The sequence below is a fragment of the Colias philodice genome, chromosome 10 (genome assembly GCF_061535455.1).
Source record: "Colias philodice isolate Cphi_HAF_F1 chromosome 10, ilColPhil1 Martin Lab GWU primary, whole genome shotgun sequence".
NCBI classification, from domain to species: Eukaryota; Metazoa; Arthropoda; class Insecta; order Lepidoptera; family Pieridae; genus Colias; species Colias philodice.
Window position 1 is genome coordinate 12,104,073 of NC_143095.1, and position 8,377 is coordinate 12,112,449.

The 8,377-nt window shown below is 32.7% G+C and overlaps 1 non-coding gene across 1 annotated transcript; it reads right to left on the reverse strand.

The window, feature by feature from the left end:
• Positions 1 to 222: 222 nt before the first annotated feature.
• On the reverse strand, positions 223 to 295 carry TRNAV-AAC (transfer RNA valine (anticodon AAC)). Its single transcript has one exon. It is a non-coding gene; the product is annotated as a tRNA-Val (tRNA).
• Between the last annotated feature and the right edge of the window lie 8,082 nt (positions 296 to 8,377).

An 8,377-nucleotide genomic window follows, 5' to 3' on the forward strand; every position in this document is an offset into this window, starting at 1 on the left:
CTATGTAGTGAAGGGTGAGCGTACACTTGTGTGGTAATGGCTCGTGTACACTTGCAAGTATAATGGTTAAATTAAAGGCAGGCAAGGCACATAAAAAAACAGAAAGTAATTTTTATTAAGTATAAAAAATATCAAATTATTTTTTTTCGTCATTGGTTCAACTGCATAAAATGTTACTGTAAAATAATATAGAGATATTTCTCAAAAAGGAAAATAAAAGTATGTTTCCGCCCGGGATCGAACCGGGGGCCTTCTGCGTGTTAGGCAGATGTGATAACCGCTACACCACGGAAACCATACCTTCACTTTGATAAATTCAAGTCAGAAGAAAAAAATCTTATATGAAGTGAAAGGTGCGTTACGTATACACATATTCTCGACATCTCTGTATATAGATTCGCACGGCTGCTGATGTAAAATATTTTTACATAATATAAACCCACTTCTAAAAAAACTCTAAAAAAATCACTCTATCTAAAAAAACGCATCAAAATCCGTTACGTAGTTTCTAAAGACCTAAGCATACATAGTCACAGACATCAGGAAGCGACTTTATTCTATACGTTATACCTACTATGTAGTATGTAGTATGTAGCGAAGATACTCGTGCAATAATAACACTTAACCCTCAACTTGGCACATAATAAAACGAGCATCAGACGCCCAGGTCGGTCGTTAAGACCAATTAACTCTGTAGGTGCTCTAAGCATGACGTATTGGGGTTATCTGAAGATTATATTAATATTGGGAGTTAATTTATTGTTCTTGGTAAATTTGTCTTTAATTATTATGATTATGTAGTTTCAAATTGTGTGGTATCGTTAATTAGTTGCATGCAAATAAGAATAAATATTATTGACAAGTATAATTTTTTTCTGTAAATCATCAAAACAAGTTTTACATTATTTTAATGGTTATTGAATTTAAACAGATTCAACTGATAAAAAGTAATTTAGCATAATATTTACGACCGTTATAAATCTTGAAAGATTACATATCGCAGATTATTTAAAAAAATATTTTCATTAGGTTAATAAAATGTATTTTTGTCTTGCATTATTGCACGGTAAACAACAATATGTTTACCGTGGTTTTTATCAAAATATCAAAACAAGGTCACGGTTGAAAACAAAATACTATGTTTTTTATACGATGCATGTTGCAAACGCATGTGTGATCTTTGCACATAAATTATAAATAAGGTCAGTAATATACAAGGTAAGAAAGGTCAAAATATAATCAAATAGGTGACAAAAACATTATTCACAAATATTTTTTCTAGATCCTCATTTGATAAAATATGCCGTTTCTCCCATAAAACAAAATAAAATATTCAATTATAGGTACCTACCTATTGTATTGTTCTTTTTATGGTTGCGAACACAATTCTAGGCTGATCATATTGTTGGCTCAAATGAGCAAATTCAGTTTGAACTATTGACTACCTCGTTTTTTTTCTTCCTCAGATAAAACATCTAACTATTAAATAAATCACAGTTGAATCATTTTAGCGTGCCACATCATCACTACATAGTATAAAACAAAGTCGCTTTCTCTGTCCCTATATCCCTATGTCCCTAGTTATGCTTAAATCTTTAAAACTAAGCAGCGGATTTTGATGCGTTTTTTTTAATACCTAGATAGAGTGATTCAAGAGGAAGGTATATAAGGTATATAATTTATTATGTTTTAGACAAAGCGGGCGAAGCCGTGGGCGGAAAGCTAGTCTGATTATAATCAAATAATACAAAAAGCGGTTCACGTGCTAATTTCATAAAAACAAAATTCGTCACGTTTACGAGTTCCCAACGTTTGCTACCAGCCCTCACTCAACGATCGGCCAAAATTAAAAATAAATGACTCAGAAAAATACACGAGTCCATGATTTGATTAAATTAAGAGGAAAATACCGTGAGAGGTGGAGGAAAAAATCTTTCCTTTTATTATAAAGCTGTTTTTAACGCCGGCTTCCTTTGTAAATAAGTCGATTTGCATGAATTTACTTTGTTCGCAGACCAATGGCTTCAATAATATTGCAATAATGTTTACACTTTTCTGCCGTGAAAGAATATTGTTTATTTTAACACTTCAAATTAAAACTTGTTTGGATTTTCACACTAACGTCTTTTACTAAACACAATTTTAGTAAATTATGTAAACACTGTACTGTACTGTATTTATACTGTCTTTTAGCACACATAATATCAAACGTGTAAAAACAAATGGTATAGTAGAGTATGGGTACGGTGTTCTAGTGATGGAACTTAATTTCTTGACATATGATTGATTTTCACCTAGATCAATATAAATTGTATGAAATTAGGAATTTAGTGCATCTTGTTATCTTCATTATTCAACGTGATACGTCCAGCCGTTCTTAATGAGCATGCCAATAAAAACAGTAATTCAACCAAACATTACACCACGTAATCCAAAACTATGACATATGGTGGTCAATTCAAAACTTGCGATAACCCTAAATTGCGGCAGTAAAACCGACTCGTTAACGGTTAATTAGAGACGGGGTCCAATAGATCGCAATTTATAATACATTGTACGCAAAATTGGCTGTCCCGCGTGAGTAGTGGTCACTATCGGATCGGATGACTGATAAAGGAGTGGTCACCCTTGCCGCGGGCAAATATTGCCCCCAAGAGGACACTTTCTTAGACAGCGTCGGATACAGGCGATTGTGGAGTGTGCTCGGATTACGTGAGCCTCGGAGGACTAGTTGCTAAAATTGAACGCAAATATCATGTAATGACGACCATTGTGCCATTTGTTATGACCGTTTTATTGGTTTTATTGCTCTTCTCATTTTACCGAATTAGATATTTTTTGTATTTTATAAATTATTATTACACGACAGTAATTAAATAAACTAACCTAGCTCTTACTTTACTTCGTTAATAAATCGTTAAGTGCATTGTTATATCAACACAATTTGTTACTTTAGAAAATACTTTGGTCCGGCAAAAAAATTATGTTGTTTAAACACCTCACCACACCTCAACGCTTCACATTATAGTCACCTACATTTTTCACATATTATGTACGAAGAATATGTCTCCATGTATCCTCTGTCCACTGATTGGAGACGGTATTACTGGGTTCTGTATAAATCACTGATGAAATCGTATCTACACAATGTGCGTGTCGGTCTGTCCGGCCCCGCTGCCCTGTTACGGGTTGACCTAGACGTGATGTTATAGGATTTATTAGAAAATTTAATTATTGTTATTAATTTTATCTACCACGTCGTCCTGGATCACCTGAAAAAAAAAACAAAATTATTATGATTCAGGAATGATTTAGCTTTCTATTCGGTGAAATAATTTTTGATATCGTTCCTAGTTATAGCTTTGCAATATTTCTTTAACAAAGATTTAAAAGTATCAAAATTCAAATCTTTCTTCTTTGCAAAGAAGTTGCAAAGAATATTGATCAATATTTTTATAGCATAACAAAAAACGACTTTGTAAAAAAAATCTAGTTCAACAGAAATTGAATGAATGAAAAACACTTTATTGTACACCAGTTGAAAGACACAGGCATTCTTAAACATTAAAAAAGTGGACAAAAACCAAACCCTACAATAAGAACCACACATAATGCAACTCGTCAACTGCGTAAAGCTAAAAATTAATTACTCGATAAAATTGCTATAAAATTGCATGCAAACAAATAACACCCTTATTACCTTATCGCTTAAGACTCATGTTTTAATTCCTCTTCGTAAGCGCACAAAAACTTTTTTAACGAAATATTTTCGAAAATTAACAGGTTGTAAAAATTGAACTGCTTTAAACTGAATTTAACTATACTACGTGATGATGTAGAAATTCAATTCTGCTGCATTCAATTTTTTCGTGTATCCTGCAAATAATAACGACATTTTTTTCTTTTTTCGTGGCCAGACGATTTATATACCTATTAACCAGTATGAAGTAAAAATTTTCGAACGAAAAATTAGTCTATAATTAACAGCTTTATGCATAAATTGTGAAGTCTCAGTTTTTTTAATAATATACTTTGTGCATTAATTATAATTTTTAAACCTATTTCCCTTTTTTTCATCATGCATTATTCATTAATAATAATTAAAATATACTTAAAAAATAAACTTTACTTTTGCCGCGCAAAATGACACATGACAGATAAAAAATATAATCTATAATCTGTGCACACAGCCTGTGTCTCTTTCCATCTGACACATAACAGGCCTGGCTGATTTACACCATTTACGTTTGAAATTTTACTACGTTTTTAATGACTTCCTCCTCGATCGCTCGTTAAATGTCACCGAGTAGTTTAAGCTGAGTATGAATCAATGATCATTTTAGTTACAATGTAAACAAAGCATTAAATTTTACGCAAGATGAATGGTCCTGTTTGTCCGGGATTGTATAAACATACGTGATGCAATGTATACTAGGATTCTTTGTAGATTAGAAAAAACCACGACATTTTACTGAGTGATGAAATCCCCTGAAATGGTGTTTTATTTTATAAATAAAAAAGTGCTGTTTAGGGTTTCTACTTTCTTGTATAAAGTAAAGTCTTCTCTTAAAACAACATTATAAACCTACGTGGGTACTATAAATAATTTCTGTATATTATTAGTATTATAATTTGCACATAAGGAATCAATTCTAATATTCTTATTAAAGTAGATATATATCGCTGTAGCAAAACCAAAAAAAAATTGGATAGTTAGAATGAAACACAAAGCGAATAGATTTACAATTAACATTTTTACAATAACCTCACTTATTCGCCTTTTTGTGATACAAATCTCACCAAAATACATTAAAACGTGCTCCCGATTCCCCAATTTTCCCGACACTTAAGCAAGTATTTACCAAAAATCTGCCCCAAAGACCCGCCATAAAGCAAGGTGAAAGTTTTTAATCTTCAAGGAAATCAAGCTCCGCTGTAAGGGTGGGATCATCTCACCACATTTAACTCAACTCCATTATTACTTACAATTCCTGTTTCTGAACTTCGTCTTTATTTATAACATAGATTTAATTCCGCTTTTTAGTACTTACTATTAAATTTTCTTTTCTGACCGCCTCCTTGGTACAGTGGTTGACGCGTGAGCGTAACACCGAGGGGTCCTGGGTTCGATTCCCGGTGGGACGAAGAAAAAAGTCTTGGTCTAGTAGGACACAGAAGGCTGATCAGTGATCACCTACTTGTCCCTAAACAAACATCGATCAGTGAAACAGATGTATAATGCATCTGCCCCTTACCCCACTAGGGGACATAGGACTTCACAAAAAAATTAAATTTTAATGTTTTTATGTAGGTTTTGGTATATGTTTTCACTTTTCTAATCCATCTAGGCCCATCTATATGATCGTAACTGTACTTTGATACTGTGTTAAAATGTTTACTTGCTTCCACTAAGCAATGTTATCTTTATTTTTATTTGTTGTTTATTTTTAAATACATAGATAGTCGTCATTATAATAACACACAACTAAGTATAAGATAAGAAACGTATATCACGTAAACAAATTAGGTAATGCATTTTATGTGACCAGACTTACCTAGTAGGTACTAAAATAGACTATGAAAGCCGTAACCAAACTTATTCTAAAATGTAAGTAAAATAACTTTTTAAACATTTCACCTAACACAGAAACCTCCAAAGCTTTAGAATCAATTAAACATAAAATAAATTGAAATAAAACAAACGATCTGGAAGCCGGAGGATCACACTGGGTAAACATTCCGCCTCAGAAAGATAACCATAGTCAAAAACTCCTGAATTTAAGTTTAATCAAGGCACAACAATCGTGATCGGAGAACGGATTATCAAGCCGTGGTTCGCGTTAATTAAACATGAAATTCAATTAATAGAGGACGAGCGAGTTATCGCGTAAGGAATAAAGGGCTCCCTTCCTCCTAATTAAAATGTATTGCCTTATTTTACTCATTTTCTACTTACAATGACATCGCGCGACCGACTCCAACTTTTTAATCTGTCCGCCGTCTTACTTCGTCTTCAGAAGTTGGATGGCTGCAAATTAAAATGGAGTCTGCTCACTGTTATTAAGGTCGGATTTCGATTGCGTTCAAAGTGTAGTAAGAAATTTTCAAGGCAGGTTCGAGGCAAGAGTAAAGCGTTCGAAGCCACAAAGAGGTATTTGTGGGCTTAAGGCTGAACATTAGTTTTTAAGGGTCTTATTTTGTTGTGCGCTATTAAAACGGAACTCTCTTTGATAGAATTAGCCGAGGCAATAAAATTAATCGGTTCGCCGCAGCTCTAATGCGGCTGGTTATTGCGTAGGTTGTTCAAACTAACTTCAATAAAATGGTGGATTCATCGGGCTTCAAATTACGCTTTATTTAGCTGAACTCTTATTAATATTGCTTAGATCGGCTTGGTAAATTGTTCTTGTATAGTGATTAAAGTATTAGTCTATTATAATAATAGAGGTATTGAAGAGTATTGAAGCCTTCGTTTATATTATCTACTAGTGAAGATTGTTTCTACATTACACTACTTACTTAACGTGGCAGAAACGTCCTTCTGTACAAAATATTTATTGAACTTGAAATTGAACTTGAAAGTTACCTATTATCTTTAAACTTTAATCATTTTGCGTCTCCTTTATTTAACGTTGCCTACTATGAATAAATTCCTAGAAAATCTTAGAATAAAGAGACACTGTGAGACAAGAAAAGCTCTGACAGACTGCGACGAATTGCATTAAGGGCAACAACCTTTTATTTTAACCTACCTTATTTTCAGTTTAATTTTAAGCCTTTGAATGTCATTGTAATTTCGTCTTATAGTTAGGATTTAATTTAAGCGACTTCACTTCTTCAATAATGAAATATCTATTTATTAAGGTTTTTCTCATTTACCTACTTATTTCTTTCCCTAATACAGTGGTAAAATCGAACGCTTACAAACGAAGGAGTAAAATTTCTTAGTATTATTTTAGTAAAATACCTTTTTATGAGTTGCTAAATATGAAATCCACTTAAACGTATAATATTTTCATAAACACAGCTAATAATTCGTGTACGATGTTAACAATAACAGCAGCATTAACAGCAACCATGGAAGAAAACTAAATTACCCGTGCCGACCTAACTGGCTCTAAGCCGCCACTATCCATTGACCTGTCACAGCCCTACAAATCTTTTTAACGAGAGCTCAAGTTACACTGGATAGCTGGGTTCAAGAATCAACCACTACAGGTTGAGCTGTCACTGTGTGTAGTGTCTAAGCTTGAGGGACCAGGTTATACTGGTCGTGTCGGAGGTAGGGAGGCTACAACAATTATAAATAAGTAGGTTGGAGCAATAACGACAGAGATGTGCATTATATCAAGCAAACTGCCTCGATGCAACCTAAGAGACACTCCATATAGATTAGGTATGTACGTGACTGAGATTTTATTTGATATTTCTTGGATTTTGTATCGCAAATTTATTTTATATGCTTTATGCATCACTTTTCGAATTTATTTTTAGAGATGTCTTTATTACTCTTCCCTATTTTTTAACTTTCAACAGAAGTTTTTACTAAAAGTGTATAAAACATATTATACCTACTTAACTTTGATTGTTTAAAAAATCGGCTACAATATAATCCATTACAAGTTCATAATACAAATTTAATTTTAATGAACCATAGATTGATTGTTCAATCATATCCTTTTATGTAAGATAGATTTATTTATTTAATGGGGTGATGTAGAACTAAAAAAATATCTGAGCCGCATCTGCAAAAATAATCTATGATCAACAAAATTCATAGGCCATTCATAACACAACACTAGCAGACGTTTTTATTCGTCTACAATAACATAAAAACAACACTGAAATCCCATATAAACATTTTAAAGCGTAGTGTAGACCGTATTAGGTAGTTAAATTTCCATTTGATATTTTCAAAGTGTTGTGAATTTATGGATGTCGCAGCGCGCAGTGACGTCGCTACGTATGTGTATTTATGACTTTATGAGGTCATTTAATTTGCATTATTTTAGATCGGTGTTTCAATTAAGTGTGCACTTTTTAATGTAGTGTTTAATAAAAGGGAGTGGAGAAATTCGTACAACATAATAGTGATAATTTTATGCATAAAATAAATTTATCGATTAAAATGAATTGTTGTATTAGACTTAATAATTAAATAAAATAGTTCCAACACTATACTCTAGAGAACGTAAGAAAAGTGTCTTGCACTATAAGGGAAAGCTATTTAGCATGTGCCGCTTTCACCAGAGTACTGATTTTCTATACCTATCTTGTCCATTATAGTTACCACTTACCATGTAAATAAAGTAAGTATAAAATTGTTACAACAATGTCTTGAAATTATTTTACATCGTTAAAAAATTCATAATTCAAT